Here is a 16,592-nt window from a genome sequence, read left to right as displayed (position 1 = left end):
CATTCAAACAGTCTCTCAAACACTCAAACAGTCAATCAAACACTCAAACAGTCAATCAAACACTCAAACAGTCTCTCACACACTCAAACAGTCGTTCACACACTCCAACAGTCTCTCACACACTCAAACAGTCGTTCACACACTCAAACTTTAGCTCTTCTTTACCTTTATAAACAGGCACACCTCTGGCTGTCCAGTTTTAACAGTCCTGTGGAACTGTGGCATTTTGTTTCTTCCTGGTTGATCAATAAGTTATACTGATTGGCTGGAGAGAGAACACACCTGGTTTCCCATGTAGCTGATGTCACACCTGGTTTTGTATTCTATGTAACCGCTAGCAGTCCACCAGCGTTACCAGACATGGCTAACTGACATTCAGCATGCTGCTGTTAGTGATATCTACCGCCATCGGCCGTGATGTTAAGCTGACGAGCAACATGGCAATGGACCGTTGACATGGCCCATGTCTGTCCGATGATGGGCTACTGTAAGCTTTCTCCCAGGGAAGATAAGGTGTTAATAATCCACCACTTTGTGGTCCTCTGTAGCTCAGCTGGTAGAGCACGGCGCTGGTAACGCCAAGGTAGTGGGTTCGATCCCCGGGACCACCCATACACAAAAATGTATGCACGCATGACTGTAAGTCGCTTTGGATAAAAGCGTCTGCTAAATGGCATATTATTATTTAACGTTTAAACTTTGAAACTTAGGAACCATTTTGGAGATATTTTCCACCTCCCACACGCTCCACACTGTCTTACATCTCTATCACAGGCTAACCAGTGTAGCAGTTGGACTGCGGGGGACTGAGAGAGACTGAGGGGGTTGAGGAGCTGTATACCGTGGAGTAGCGTCTGGGCTGTGTACCGTGGAGTAGCGTCTGGGCTGTGTACCGTGGAGTAGCGTCTGGGCTGTGTACCGTGGAGTAGCGTCTGGGCTGTGTACCGTGGAGTAGCGTCTGGGCTGTGTACCGTGGAGTAGCGTCTGGGCTGTGTACCGTGGAGTAGCGTCTGGGCTGTGTACCGTGGAGTAGCGTCTGGGCTGTGTACCGAGCTGCGTACTGTAGCGTTGTGCTGTACCACGGTATGACAGACTGAGACTGGGACTGGGAGGGATAATGGTGCGTAGCTCTGCAGGCCATTAGGACAGAGGGTTTCTGAGGGAGGCTCTGCTTCTCTGACGCCAGTCTGTCAGCTTGATAGATCTCCAGCAGACACACACACACACACACGCATGCACTTACACGTACACACAAATGTATGCACGCACGCAGGCACAAAAACATGCACACACACACACACACACACACACACACACACACACACACATCAAATAAAACAACTCTCTGCTCTGCCTGTCTGCCTGAGGAACCACGGTGTGTGTGTCCCCTAGCTGGTCTCTCTGTTCTGTCTGCAGGGCCCAGGGACCAGCACCATCCTCCCCTAGCTGGTCTCTCTGTTCTGTCTGCAGGGCCCAGGGACCAGCACCACCCTCCCCTAGCTGGTCTCTCTGTTCTGTCTGCAGGGCCCAGAGACCAGCACCATCCTCCCCTAGCTGGTCTCTCTGTTCTGTCTGCAGGGCCCAGGGACCAGCATCATCCTCCCCTAGCTGGTCTCTCTGTTCTGTCTGCAGGGCCCAGGGACCAGCACCATCCTCCCCTAGCTGGTCTCTCTGTTCTGTCTGCAGGGCCCAGGGACCAGCATCATCCTCCCCTAGCTGGTCTCTCTGTTCTGTCTGCAGGGCCCAGGGACCAGCATCATCCTCCCCTAGCTGGTCTCTCTGTTCTGTCTGCAGGGCCCAGGGACCAGCATCATCCTCCCCTATCTGGTCTCTCTGTTCTGTCTGCAGGGCCCAGGGACCAGCATCATCCTCCCCTAGCTGGTCTCTCTGTTCTGTCTTCAGGGCCCAGGGACCAGCACCACCCTCCCCTAGCTGGTCTCTCTGTTCTGTCTGCAGGGCACAGGAGGCAGAGAGACAGTCCCATAATAAAACCATCTGAACAATAACAACCCGTCTCAATGAAGGAATAGCAAGGCAGCTCTGTCTCTGACATGCAGACCGTCTGACAGGAGGAGGATGTTGGTTTCCCCAGTGCTGGTTCATCTTTGACTCTCTTCAGAAGATGACTGGTCAGGGTCACCTCATCTGGCCTCTATAGACTTATCTGAACACACACACACATGGGCACGCACACACACACACACACACACACACACACACACACACACACACACACACACACGCACACGCACACGCACACACACACACACAAACACACACATACACACAGACAGGCGCTAGAGCATGCACACACACAGACAGACAGACAGACACACACACTCTTCTACAGACAGCTCTAGGAGACTTCCTGCCAAGTGGGTTCTATAAGCCTTGTTATTCCCAGCTCATTTCACACCAATGGCAGGACAGCTCCTTTGAACAGCCTGTTTCATGCTCTGCTGAATAGCTGCTTGGATAAAAGGAATATATTAATAGATGTGGTCTCTTCTCCTTCTCCCCTTGACGTCAGGCTGGAGAGAGTGTCTGTCTCCGGACCAGCATGCTCCACCTCCACCTCACCTGGTAAAAACACACACGGTGTTGTCAAGTGTAACACAGCTATACATTACCTTCATCTCATACATTACTATACATCTATTCCACGTGGTGGTGTTAGTTTTATACCCAGTGAGTCCATCTCTCATACTGGGACCAGGCTGTTGGTCGCGTGGTGACGACACACTGAGGCTGTGTCAGCAATGACACCCTCTTCCCATGGCCCATAGGGCTGTAGTTAAAAGTGGTGCACTATGTAGGGGATAGGGTGCCATTTGGGACAGACACTGAAGTTTCCTCACACTCTTTTGTCTGACTGAAGAGAGGAAGGCAAAGTTTTTTTTCCTAGTGAATCAATCCTTACATCCTCCTCTCTCTTTCAGCACTGCATTAGATACACTCTGTATTGTATTCATGGTCCTCCCGGGTCGATCAAAATGTATTATAGTGTTTTACGCTTTCATTTTATCCCTCTGGTGTGTATATGTTAACAACCACCCTCTAAATATACCATCATGTAACACAGTGTGACTGAATGACTTGTTTTTCCACATAACCATACTGCTGTAATCTCCCCTAGGCCTAATGTAGCATATAGAAGATAATGTAGTACAGATAGTGTAGTCAGATAATATAACATACAGATAATGTAGAACAGATAATGTAACATATATGTAATGTAGTACAGATAAATGTAACATATAGATAATGTAGAACAGATCATGTAGTAGAGATAAATGTAACATATAGATAATGTAGAACAGATAATGTAGTATATAGATTGATAGTCCCCTGTAGCTCAGTTGGTAGAGCATGGCACTTGCAATGCCAGGGTTGTGGGTTCGTTTCCCACGGGGGGGCAGTATGAAAAATGTATGCACTCACTAATTGTAAGTCTGGATAAGAGCGTCTGCTAAATGACTAAAATGTAAAAAATATGTAAATGTAATAACAAAGTGTTACCCTGATCTCCAAAAGTATGACCGAAGAAGTATTACATGTGCTAAAACAGATTGTACTAAAACAAACTGATTGAGGTCTTTAAGTGTATTATGGCCATGTTATCTAGTGTACTAAAACACACTGGCTGAGGTCTTCTAAGGTAAAACCTGAAAAGAGAGAATTCCAAGTAGAGAGGAAGAGAAGTAATCCAGATCTAGTCTGTCTGTGGGGGAATCTTGTAAAACTCTTGTTTCCACAACACTTTTAATTAGTGTTGCATGAAGACACTCACTGGAGAGGCTTCAATTAGACTGAGATCTCTCTCTCTCTCTTTCTCTTTCTCTCTCTTTCTCCAAACTTCATGCATCACATGGAGAGAGGGGGAGAGGGGGAGGAGGGGGGAGAGAGAGAGAGAGAGAGAGAGAGAGAGAGAGAGAGAGAGAGAGAGAGAGAGAGAGAGAGAGAGAGAGAGAGAGAGAGAGAGAGAGAGAGTGGGAAGTATTTTTTAGAATAACTGTAAATGCGGTAGTAGGAAATAAAAGCCTGCTGATTCAGATTGTGCCAGTGGGTTTAATTGCAACACACAAAAACGCACACACACACATACGAACAAACACGCACACACGCGCACTCACACACACATCATCGCTAAGCCGCACACACCAACATGCAGGGAGCAGCAGGCTCCAGACACAGTTCATACTAGGAACACTGGTTTGGTCTCCTCCTCTCCTAGTCTCTCCTACTGTTTCTCCCCAGTCTCCTCCTCTCCTAGTCTCTCCTACTGTTTCTCCCCAGTCTCCTCCTCTCCTAGTCTCTCCTACTGTTTCTCCCCAGTCTCCTCCTCTCCTAGTCTCTCCTACTGTTTCTCCCCAGTCTCCTCCTCTCCTAGTCTCTCCTACTGTTTCTCCCCAGTCTCCTCCTCTCCTAGTCTCTCCTACTGTTTCTCCCAAGTCTCCTCCTCTCCTAGTCTCTCCTACTGTTTCTCCCCAGTCTCCTCCTCTCCTAGTCTCTCCTACTGTTTCTCCCCAGTCTCCCCCTCTCCTAGTCTCTCCTACTGTTTCTCCCCAGTCTCCTCCTCTCCTAGTCTCTCCTACTGTTTCTCCCCAGTCTCCTCCTCTCCTAGTCTCTCCTACTGTTTCTCCCCAGTCTCCTCCTCTCCTAGTCTCTCATACTGTTTCTCCCCAGTCTCCTCCTCTCCTAGTCTCTCCTACTGTTTCTCCCCAGTCTTCCCAGTAAGGCCTTTCTCTGCTCTAACCAGGGGACAGTCTGTGGATTTGTATAGATACATTACCTGCAGACCAGTCATGCTTTCATCCATGGGGTGCGTCTCTAATGGCACCCTATTTCCTATATAGTGCACTACTAATGACCAGAATATAGGAAACAGGGTGCCATTTAAGACGTAGCCCTTGTGTGGTGTCTGAGTCTCTCCCAGTCCCCTACTGGTCCTTTCCCAGTGTCACCACCCAGGGGCCATGTCTGTGAGTTGGTAAACCCAATTTCCAAATAAATCGCCAACCCGTGGCGTAACTGCAGTAACAGAATTACGCTATAGCTTGACGGTTTAATTACGCCAGTTGTTTCTGTATCTTAGCTTTCACAGAATTACGCTATGGCTTGACAATTTAATTACGCCATGTGGTGCCCTATCTTAGCTGTCCATCAAACTCCTCAAAAGTGAAACTAAAACTTAATTTTAATCATTAATTACGAATGGTTAAGGTTAGGGTTAACGTTAAACGTACGTTTAGGCATACATTCCGAATGGTTAAGGTTAGGGTTAGGGTTTGGTAAAGGCTTAAAACAAAAACGAGAGTCTAGCGCTGCGATTGAACACACGACCTTCGGAGCCGGAGTCTGCGACTTAAACTAGAAGGTAGTAGGCGCTCACGTTGCCCCTAGTGGACGCTATAGCTTCCACATTTTGCCAGTTTCCTTTGGAAAATGGGCTGTGGTAGAGATATGGTGCCATGCTTTCATCACCCAGCCACTCTGTCTCCCTCTTTCCCTCTCTCTTTCTCTCTTTCTACCTCACACACTCTCTCTCTCTCTCTCTCTCTCTCTCTCTCTCTCTCTCTCTCTCTCTCTCTCTCTCTCTCTCTCTCTATCTCTCTCTCTCGCTCTCTCTCTCTCTCTCTATCTCTCTCTCTCTCTCTCTCTCTCTCTCGCTCTCTCTCTCTCTACCTCCCTCGCTCTCTCTCTACCTCACTCTCTCTATCTCTCTCTCTCTCTCGTACTCTCTCTCTCGACCTCCCTCACTCTCTCTCTCTCTACCTCCTCTCTCTCTCTCTCTCTCTCTCTCTCTCTCTCTCTCTCTCTCTCTCTCTCTCTCTCTCTCTCTCTCTCTCTCTCTCTCTCTCTCTCTCTCTCTCTCTCTCTCTCTCTCTCGCTCTCTCTCTCTCTACCTCCCTCGCTCTCTCTCTACCTCACTCTCTCTATCTCTCTCTCTCTCTCGTACTCTCTCTCTCGACCTCCCTCACTCTCTCTCTCTCTACCTCCTCTCTCTCTCTCTCTCTCTCTCTCTCTCTCTCTCTCTCTCTCTCTCTCTCTCTCTCTCTCTCTCTCTCTCTCTCTCTCCCCATCTCTCTATAACCCCATGCACCAGTCCTCTCTGCATCTGGCTGATGATGGCATTACTGTCAGGGTAACTGATCAGGTTGTGAAGGTTACAGCCAGTTCTCTCTCTCTCTCTCGTACTCTCTCTCTCGACCTCCCTCACTCTCTCTCTCTCTACCTCCTCTCTCTCTCTCTCTCTCTCTCTCTCTCTCTCTCTCTCTCTCTCTCTCTCTCTCTCTCTCTCTCTCTCTCTCTCTCTCTCTCTCTCTCTCTCTCTCTCTTTACCTCCCTCACACTCTCTCTATCTCGCTCTCTCTCTCCCTCTCTCTCTCTCTTTCTCGCTACCGCTCTCGCTCTCTCTCTCTACCTCCCTCACTCTCTCTCTCTCTACCTCCCTCTCTCTCTACCTCCCTCTCTCTCTCTCTCGCTCTCTCTTTCTCTCTCTCTCTCTCTCTCTCTCTCTCTCTCTCTCTCTCTCGTCTCTCTCTCTCCCCTTCTCTCTCTCTCCACAGTCGCTCCAGAAAAACAGCCTCAGCTAGGTAAAAGCAGCTTTGGGCATTAAACTCATTCCCTGTAATCAGCTTCAGAGTATTCAACAAATATGATCTATACCTGCTCTTCCACGCCTCTCACATTCACACAAGCAAACTCAAAGCTGAGGAACGGAGAGAGGGAGAAGAGGAGAGAGACAGGTAGAGGGGAAGCGATGAAGAGATGGAGAGTGGGAGACGAGAGAGAGGGGGGAGAGAGAGATATGGAAAGATGGATGTTTGCTTGTAGATTTTTCAGCTTCATAGTCTTGTGTATTTCTGAGAGCTGTTGCACTCCTATCTTTTGGCACAAGACAATAATCATGAAGCAGCTATACAGTATGTGGCTACAGTGAAAATTGAAACACTTGTATTATTATTAAACAGTCGTTTCATACTATTTTCATCATTAGCTCCATAGAGTCTGGGGATTTTAACCAGAAGATAGTAAGGCCTCTGGTACAGTAGACTAACTACCTGAAATAATCACCTAATTCTATTATGTAGATACTAACTTTTGTTACTACATTATTAGCTAGGTTAAGAGAGGCTTTTCACATAATCACACAATCACACAGTAACATTCTGTTCAATATTGTTTTTACTACTTCAGATGATCATACATTTTATGCATGTGTCTTTCAGGCAGCAATAATATTTATGCATGCATGTGTGAAAAGATAGGAAGCTTTAATTTGTCCCTGGCAACAACAATATGGTGTATTTATATTCTCCCTGCATCCCAGTCATACATATTTCATATATAGTATTCCTTCAAGCTGAATGCACTACGGCACATCAGAGAAATTATACAGAGATTGTCTATTATTTAACAGCTCTGTGGTCAGATGGTCCTCGTATCTGACTACTGTACAGTCTACTACCACTGACCAACTAGTTATAGTGTACCTATGACCTTCAGGGTTGGACCTAATATCTAATATCACAGATCTGACTACTGTACAGTCTAATACCACTGACCAGCTAGTTATAGTGTACTTATGACCGTCAGGGTTGAACATAATATCTAATATCACAGGGCTGTAATATCTGCAGTCATGTATCTCAGACCTTCAATATTGTTGTTTTTTATTTTCAATGTTCTATCTTCTATGATCTGCAATGTTGCAGTGTAGTAGATCATATATTAGTAAATATTCAGTGTTGTAATGAGTGTGTCATTCACCTCAGAGCTGGATGTAGTGAGACTGTGCTCTATTGTTTTAGTGTAATTTCACTTTAGTCTGTATAAACCACCCCTCACCACCACCAGTCCAGTCTATTGTGTGTGTGTGTGTGTGTGTGTGTGTGTGTGTGTGTGTTCACACTCCAGCTAAGTTCCCTGGGGCTTGCAGATGGCACCCGGAACATACCAGATCTCTCCCCCATACACACACATACACACACATACACACACATACACACACATACGCACACCAACCTTCTGCGCTCCAGCCATAGTGGAGGCCTGCCGTCCGGGAGCTGTCCGGTGCCAGACACCAGGTTTCCATTGTAGCTCGGTGTTCCAAGATTCCTGACAGTCTCTGATCTCCAGGGTCTAGGTAGTTTATCTGTTCTCCAGCAGAGAGACTTACAGCAGGGTAAAATAACAACACAATACAAGACAATACCACAACACACTGGTCTACATGGACATCAACATATTCTGTCCTCTAGAAGAGAGAGCCTATGGCCGGGATTCAATCAAAACGCATTACAGAGCAGCGCACTGGGCAGCCGACAATGCTCATTGTAGCCAACAATTGATTGAATCCCAGCCTATAACATGAATAACAATAACAGCACACTGGTCTTCATGATCATCAACATGTGTGGCTGCCCAGCTTTTATCATGGGAAAACCCTGCACACTTGTTCCATGTATTTAATAGTTGGAGACAGAACCAAATATCTAGAGGACTCTATTTAGGGGTGGTTGATGTCACCTTGTTGTTGTTGATGACGCTCATAATAGTAGGTATGGAATTCTACCCACTGCCCTCTGATAACGATGCCCTCTGAGTTATAAACACACACACACGCATGCATGCACACACACACATTTAGGCACGCAGGCACGTGCACACACACACACACACACACACACACACACACACACACTAACAAACACAAACACACTCTAATAATTGCTTGGAACAAGAGGGCAAAGTGGTAGTTTCAGTAAGACAAACCATGGCCTGAAATAAAGCTGTCTATCTTTAGGGGATGCCAAGGAGAGAGGGAGAGGGAAAGAGGAAAAAAGAGAGAGGAAAGAGAGTTTAGCTCTAAACTCTTTCTTTCAGTAACCTCTGGCTGGCAATAAAACAGGCCCTCTTTTTGGGCCTCAACCCAATGAGCCCCACTAACTAACCCCCTAACACTCCTCCCTACACCCTCACATCCTGTCTCGACTTCCTCCCCTCACCCTCTCCTATCACCCCATCATAAACACATAAAGGAGGGAATAAGAGCTGTTGAAGTAGACGAGAGGTATGTTAAAGCCAGTAACCCAGCTGACTAGGCAGGCATCCCTGATCCTGAAACCTTTAAAGCCCTGGTGTTAAATATGTATAGGTGGTGTGGTGCCAAACTATTTAAGGTGGAACTGTATACATGTCAGTGGTTCCTATCAGTCTCTCTGTGTCTGTCAGGCCTGGTAATAAGGGAGCTTCCTTAAGAGGGTAGAATGGACCACTATGTTCCTTCTGACCTCATAGATCCCAACACTTCCTCTACTGACACACTAAGAAGTATGTCATGTTAGTAGGTCAGTATGTTTAGTGCAGGGCTCTCAAACCCTGTCCTGTAGGTTTTCGCTCCAACCCTAACCTAGCGCACCTGATTCTAATAATTAGCTAGTTGATAAGATGAATCAGGTTAGTTACAGCTGGTGTTGGAGTGAAAACCTATAGGAGGGTAGCTCTCCAGGAACAGGGTTGGAGTTAAAACCTATAGGAGGGTGGCTCTACAGGACAGGGTTGGAGTTAAAACCTACAGGAGGGTGACTCTCCAGGAACAGGGTTGGCGTTAAAACCTACAGGAGGGTGGCTCTCCAGGAACAGGGTTGGAGTTAAAACCTACAGGAGGGTAGCTCTCCAGGAACAGGGTTGGAGTTAAAACCTACAGGAGGGTGGCTCTCCAGGAACAGGGTTGGAGTTAAAACCTACAGGAGGGTGGCTCTCCAGGAACAGGGTTGGAGTTAAAACCTACAGGAGGGTAGCTCTCCAAGAACAGGGTTGGAGTTAAAACCTACAGGAGGGTAGCTCTCCAAGAACAGGGTTGGAGTTAAAACCTACAGGAGGGTAGCTCTCCAGGAACAGGGTTGGAGTTAAAACCTACAGGAGGGTAGCTCTCCAAGAACAGGGTTGGAGTTAAAACCTACAGGAGGGTAGCTCTCCAGGAACAGGGTTGGAGTTAAAACCTACAGGAGGGTAGCTCTCCAGGAACAAGGGTTGGAGAGCCCTGGTTTAGTGTACTGTATGTATGTAATCCACAAATAGATATAGAGGGAGAGTTCACTAGGTTAGAGCACCTTCTTATTTCTGACGGTTTCCTGACTTGAGATCCGCGTCCACACTTGAAGTTTGACACAAGTCTCTGACTGACGTCAATGAATCATATACCTGAAAGAGTTGTGTATAGGCTTATATCAACTCTGAACATTTACACACCTATTACACTAAATCATTAGCATTTCAGTTACTCACCACCCCTTACAGATCTCAATCATCTCCCACTACATCCCTGATGGTGACTGCTGAGCTGGGTCAGGTGGGTGAAAGGAGATAACAGTGATGACATTGATAAAATAAATGACAGAGATGACTTAGATGACAGAGATATCTACAGTGTCTTTGTTCCTCTGTGATAAACTACAGAGCTATCAGTCCCCTTTGAGGCTGTGGGAGTCAGTCTGATATGCTGTATATTGGAGCCTTGGTAATGGACTAATCCACCCCTTTATCTGTCTAACTATTTGTATTCTGATGCTCCCCATACAGTAATATCCATGTTCTAAATCCTCTCTATGACACTCTCTGGTTTAATAACTACACTGAAACACAATACTGAAGTTGTGGAATATCAAAACATATCTTTCACAGCAGGGTATTTTTATGCACTTTCTCTTGTTGGTATGAATATGAAGTGTCTTGTGTGTGGAGAGGAGAGGAGGTGCGGAGAGGAGAGGGGGAAGAGGAGAGGAGGAGAGAGGAGAGAGGGAAGTGGAGGGTAGAGGAGAGTTCCCTTTATTCTTGTCTCCCTGGGGGCTGTATCTGGACGAAACCTTCAGCTCTACTCTGGAGAGAGAGAATAAAGGCATGAGTACTTGGAAGGGTTATCCTCTGGAGATAGTTAGCTATTTCTCTCTCTCTCTCTCTCTCTCTCTCTCTCTCTCTCTCTCTCTCTCTCTCTCTCTCTCTCTCTCTCTCTCTCTCTCTCTCTCTCTCTCTCTCTCTCTCTCTCTCTCTCTCTCTCTCTCTCTCTCTCTCTCTATCTCTCTCTCTCTATCTCTCTCTCTCTCTCTCTCTCTCTCAATTCAATTTAAATTTCAATTACATTTAAGGGCTTTAAGGGCTTTATTGGCATGGGAAACGTATGTTAACATTGCCAAAGCAAGTGAAGTAGATAGTAAAGAAAAGTGAAATTAACAATAAATATTAACAGTAAACATTACACTCAGAAGTTCCAAAATAATAAAGACATTTCAAATCTCATAGTATGTATATATACAGTGTTGTAACAATGTGCAAATAGTTAAAGTACAAATCGGAAAATAAATTAACATAAATATGGGTTGAATTTACAATGGTGTTTGTTCTTCACTGGTTGCCCTTTTCTTGTGGCAAAAGGTCACACATCTTGCTGCTGTGATGGCACACTATGGTATTTCACCCAGTAGATAAGGGAGTTTATCAAAATTGGGTTTGTTTTCAAATTCTTTGTGGATCTCTGTAATCTGAGGGAAATATGTGTCTCTAATATGGTCATACATGGCAGGAGGTTAGGAAGTGCAGCTCAGTTTCCACCTCATTTTATGGGCAGTGTTCACATAGCCTGTCTTCTCTTGATAGCCAGGTCTGCCTACGGCGGAATTTTTCAATAGCAAGGCTATGCTAACTGAGTCTATACATAGTCAAAGCTTTCCTTATGTTTGGGTCAGTCACAGTGGTCAGGTATTCTGCCACTGTGTACTCTCTGTTTAGGGCCAAATAGCATTCTAGTTTGCTCTGTTTTTTTGTTTGTTCTTTCCAATGTGTCAAGTAATTCTCTTTTTGTTTTCTCATGATTTGGTTGGGTCTAATTGTGTTGTTGTTGTTGTCGTGGGGCTCTGTGGGGTCTGTTTGTGTTTGTGAAGGAATATACCTTCCTTTCAAGTGGTTATAGTATTTAACAGCTCTTTTCTGGATTTTGATCATTAGCGGGTATCGGCCTAATTCTGCTCTGCATGCATTATTTGGTGTTTTACATTGTACACGGAGGATGTTTTTGCAGAATTCTGCATGCAGAGTCTCAATTTGGTGTTTGTCCCATTTTGTGAATTCTTGGTTGGTGAGCGGACCTCAGAACCATAAAGGGCAATGGGTTCTATAACTGATTCAAGTATTTTTAGCCAGATCCTAATTGGTATGTCGAATTTTATGTTCCTTTTGATGGCATAGAAGGCCCTTCTTGCCTTGTCTCAGATCGTTACCAGCTTTCTGGAAGTTACCTGTGGCGCTGATGTTTAGGCCGAGGTATGTATAGTTCTTTGTGTGCTCTAGGGCAACGGTGTCTAGATGGAATTTGTATTTGTGGTCCTGGCAACTGGACCTTTTTTGGAACACCATTATTTTTTTCTTACTGAGATTTACTGTCAGGGCCCAGGTCTGACAGAATCTGTGCAGAAGATCTAGGTGCTGCTGTAGGCCCTCCTTGGTTGGTGACAGAAGCACCAGATCATCAGCAAACAGTAGACATTTGACTTCAGATTCTAGTAGGGTGAGGCCGGGTAATGCAGACTGTTTTAGTGCCCTCGCCAATTCGTTGATATATATGTTGAAAATGGTGGGGCTTAAACTGCATCCCTGTCTCACCCCACGGTCCTGTGGAAAGAAAAGTATGTGTTTCTTGCCAATTTTAACCGCACACTTGTTGTTTGTGTACATGGATTTTATAATGTCGTATGTTTTTCCCCAACCCCACTTTCCATCAATTTGTATATCTCTCTCTCTCTGTCTCTCTCTCCACCCCCTCTCTCTCTCACCCCTCCTCCCCATCTCGCTCTCTAATTTTCTCTCTCTCTCTTTCTCTCTCTCTCTCTCTCCCTCTCTCTCTCTCTCTCTCTCTCTCTCTCTCTCTCTCTCTCTCTCTCTCTCTCTCTCTCTCTCTCTCTCTCTCTCTCTCTCTCTCTCTCTCTCTCTCTCTCTCTCTCTCTCTCTCTCTCTCTCTCTCTCTCTCTCTCTCTCTCTCTCTCTCTCTCTCTCTCTCTCTCTCTCTCTCTCTCTCTCTCTCCCCATCTCTCTATAACCCCATGCACCAGTCCTCTCTGCATCTGGCTGATGATGGCATTACTGTCAGGGTAACTGATCAGGTTGTGAAGGTTACAGCCAGTTCAGCCTGCCATAACGGATATAATATCTTTAACTAGGAAGTCAGCGGGGCCTGACAGATCTCTGCCGTTCTATTGGTTCTTCAGGGAGGCCTATCAGCGTTATGCAGATGTGATCACAGCCTAACAGTAAACAAACCAAATCACTCCCCAACGTACATCTCTAGTGTGCGTGCGTGCATGCATGTGTGCGTGTGTGTGTGTGTGTTGCAGATTGATGGGTGCCTTAAAATCTGGTGGCAGTGTCGGCTATATAGCTGGCAGACAGACAGACACACACACACACACACACACACACACACACACACACACACACACACACACAGTTTAAACAATATCATACAAACAACAGTCAGAAATACACATAAAGCAATGTCAGTAAAACATTCAGTAAAACATTCAGTAAAACATTCAGTAAAACAGTCCGTAATAGACAACATTTAAGAGGCAGGGGGAAAACATATACAGTTATCAGTTAAAATCTCAGACACTTTGTTTGTAAAAGTATCAATGGACACAAAATATACTGAACAAAAATATAAACACAACATGTAAAGTGTTGGTCCCATGTTTCATGAGCTGAAATAAAAGATCCCAGAAATATTCCATACACACCAAAAGCTTATTTCTCTAAAATGCTGTGCACACATTTGTTTACATCCCTGTTAGTGAGCATTTATCCTTTGTCAAGATAATCCATCCTCCTGACAAGTGTGGCATATCAAGAAGCTTATCAAACGGCATGATCAATACACAGGTGCACCTTGTGCTGGGGACAATAAAAGCCACTCTAAAATGTGCAATTTTGTGACACAAAACAATGCCACAGATGTCTCAAGTTTTTTAACATAAGCTGCCTCCAATGTCGTTTTGGAGAATTTGGCAGTACTTCCAACCGGCATCACAACCGCAGACCACGTGTAACCACGCCAGCCCAGGACCTCCACATCAGGCTTCTTCACCTGTGGGATCGTCAAAGACCAGCCACCTGTACAGCTGATGAAACTGTGGGTTTGCATAACTGAAGAATTTCTGCACAAACTGTCAGAACCGTCTCAAGGAAGCCCATCTGCGTGCTCGTGGTCCTCACCAGGGTCTTGAACTGACTTCAGTGGGCAAAGGCTCACCTTTGATCGCCACTGGCACACTGGAGAAGTGTGCTCTTCACAGATGAATCCCAGTTTCAACTGTGCCGGGCAGATGGCAGACGTGTGGGCGAGCGGTTTGCTGATGTCAAATTTGTGAACAGAGTGCCACATGGTGACAGTGGGGTTATGGTATGGGCAGGCATAAGCTACGGACAACGAACACAATTGCATTTAATTGATTGCAATTTCAATGCACAGAGATACCGTGACGAGATCCTGAGGCTCATTGTCGTGCCATTCATCCGCCGCCATCACCTGATAATGCATGGCCCGATGTCGCAAGGATCTGTACACAATTCCTGAAAGCTGAAAATGTCCCAGTTCTTCCATGGCCCGCATACATACCAGACATGTCACCCATTGAGCATGTTTGGGACACTCTGGATTGACGTGTAAGACACCGTGTTCCAGTTCCCGCCAATATCCAGCAACTTCGCACAGCCATTGAAGAGGAGTGGGACAACATTCCACAGGCCACAATCAACAGCTTGATCAACTCTATGCAAAGGAGATGTGTCACGCTGCATGAGGCAAATGGTGGTCACACCAGATACTGGTTTTCTGATCATTAAGGTATCTGTGACCAACAGATGCATATCTGTATTCCCAGTCATGTGAAATCTATAGATTAAGGCTTAATGAATTTATTTCCATTGACTGATATACTGTATATGAACTGTAACTCAGTAAAATCTTTGAAACTGTTGCATGTTGCATTTATAGTTTTGTTCAGTGTAGCTTAATTTCAGTGTTTTTTTAAGGATGGTCCAGTCTCTAGCAGTGGAGAATTGAAAAGCATTTTCACCAAAGATACTGCGTGTCTTGGGGATTGCCAGGTTTATCTAATTGCTGGATCTCAGGTTGCTGTTGGTGATGGGGTGTCTTAGTAGTGAGCTGAGATAAAGGGAGGTCTTGCCCATGAGGGATTTGTATATACATGTGAGCTAGTGGGTTTGACGTCGTACATGTAGGGATGGCCAGTTAATGGATGACTATAAGTTACAGCGATGGGTTTGGAATGGGCCACTAGTGACAAAGCGAATGGCAGAGTGTTAAAGTACATCCAGTTTGTTGAGGGCGGACTTTGGGGCCATCCTGTAGATGGCATCTCCATAATCCAGGATGGGGAGTATTGTCATTTGGACCAGGGTGTGTTTAGCAGAATGTGTGAATGAAGAATTGTTCCAGTAGAGAAAGCCTATTCTGGACTTGACCTTTGCTGGAAGATTATTGATGTGTGTGTGGAATGATAGTGCCGTGTCCAGCCAGATACCCAGGTATTTGTATGAACTAACAAATTCCAGGGCAGACCCATCTAATGAGTAGATGTTAAGGGGAGGGTCAATGTGCTTTTTCCGGCAGAACAGCATGCCTTTTGTTTTGTTTGTGTTGAGGAGGAGGTGCAGGTCAAGGAAGATGTGCTGGATGTGAGTGAAGTTTGATTGGAGGCTTGTTAGTACAGAGTCCAAGGAGGGTCCAGATGCATAGAGAATGGTGTCATCGGCAGAGAGGTGTATGAAGGACTCATTAACGGTTTGTAAAACATTATTTATATAAATGGAGAAGAGGGTGGGGCCTAGAATGGATCCTTGAGGGACACCCATGGTGACTTGCAGTGGTGTAGATAGCAGATTCTCAGATTTTATGCACTGAGCACAGCCACAGAAGTAATCTGAGAACCTGGCCAGGCACTCCTGTGAGAGGCCTATGTCTTCCAATTTGTTGAGTAGGATGGTGTGGTTGACTGAGTCAAAGGCCTTGGCTAGGTCGATGAAGATGGCCGCAGAGTAGTGTGTAATGTCTATTGCAGCGATGATGTCTTTGAGTACCTTCATGGAGGTGCTGATGCATCTGTGACCTGATCTAAAGCCAGATACATTAGAGAGGATGTGGTTATGGTTTAGAAAGTGTGTTAGTGTGACACACACACATACACACACATACACGAGCAGGGCCTCCCTTCCCCACTCCAAAATCCCCAGTGAAACGTTATCTAGTGAATTCACACAGAAACAACTGTGGTTTGATTGACACATGGAGCTATTGTTCTAGTGAATGTGTGAGGATGTTTGTCTGAGTCCTGTAAACTGTTTTTTGGGAGAAAAAAGATGAGATGAATAAAACCTTTTGTTGTGCTCTTGGCTGAGTAAAATTCCATAATACACATCTCTGAGAGACAGAACAGTTAAGATCAAAACCTCCTCCCTGTGTGTGTGTGTGTGTGTGTGTGTGTGTGTGTGTGTGTGTGTGTGTGTGTGTGTGTGTGTGT

At 45.7% G+C, this 16,592-nt stretch overlaps 1 pseudogene; it reads right to left on the bottom strand.

The window, feature by feature from the left end:
* Positions 1-16,158, bottom strand: part of LOC123482380 — a 40,025-nt pseudogene extending 23,867 nt beyond the window's left edge.
* Positions 16,159-16,592: the final 434 nt, after the last annotated feature.

Source organism: Coregonus clupeaformis, chromosome 31, assembly GCF_020615455.1.
Source record: "Coregonus clupeaformis isolate EN_2021a chromosome 31, ASM2061545v1, whole genome shotgun sequence".
Classification (NCBI taxonomy): Eukaryota; Metazoa; Chordata; class Actinopteri; order Salmoniformes; family Salmonidae; genus Coregonus; species Coregonus clupeaformis.
The sequence above is the reverse complement of the archived record's forward strand: the minus strand, read 5'-3'. Positions and strand labels throughout refer to the sequence as shown.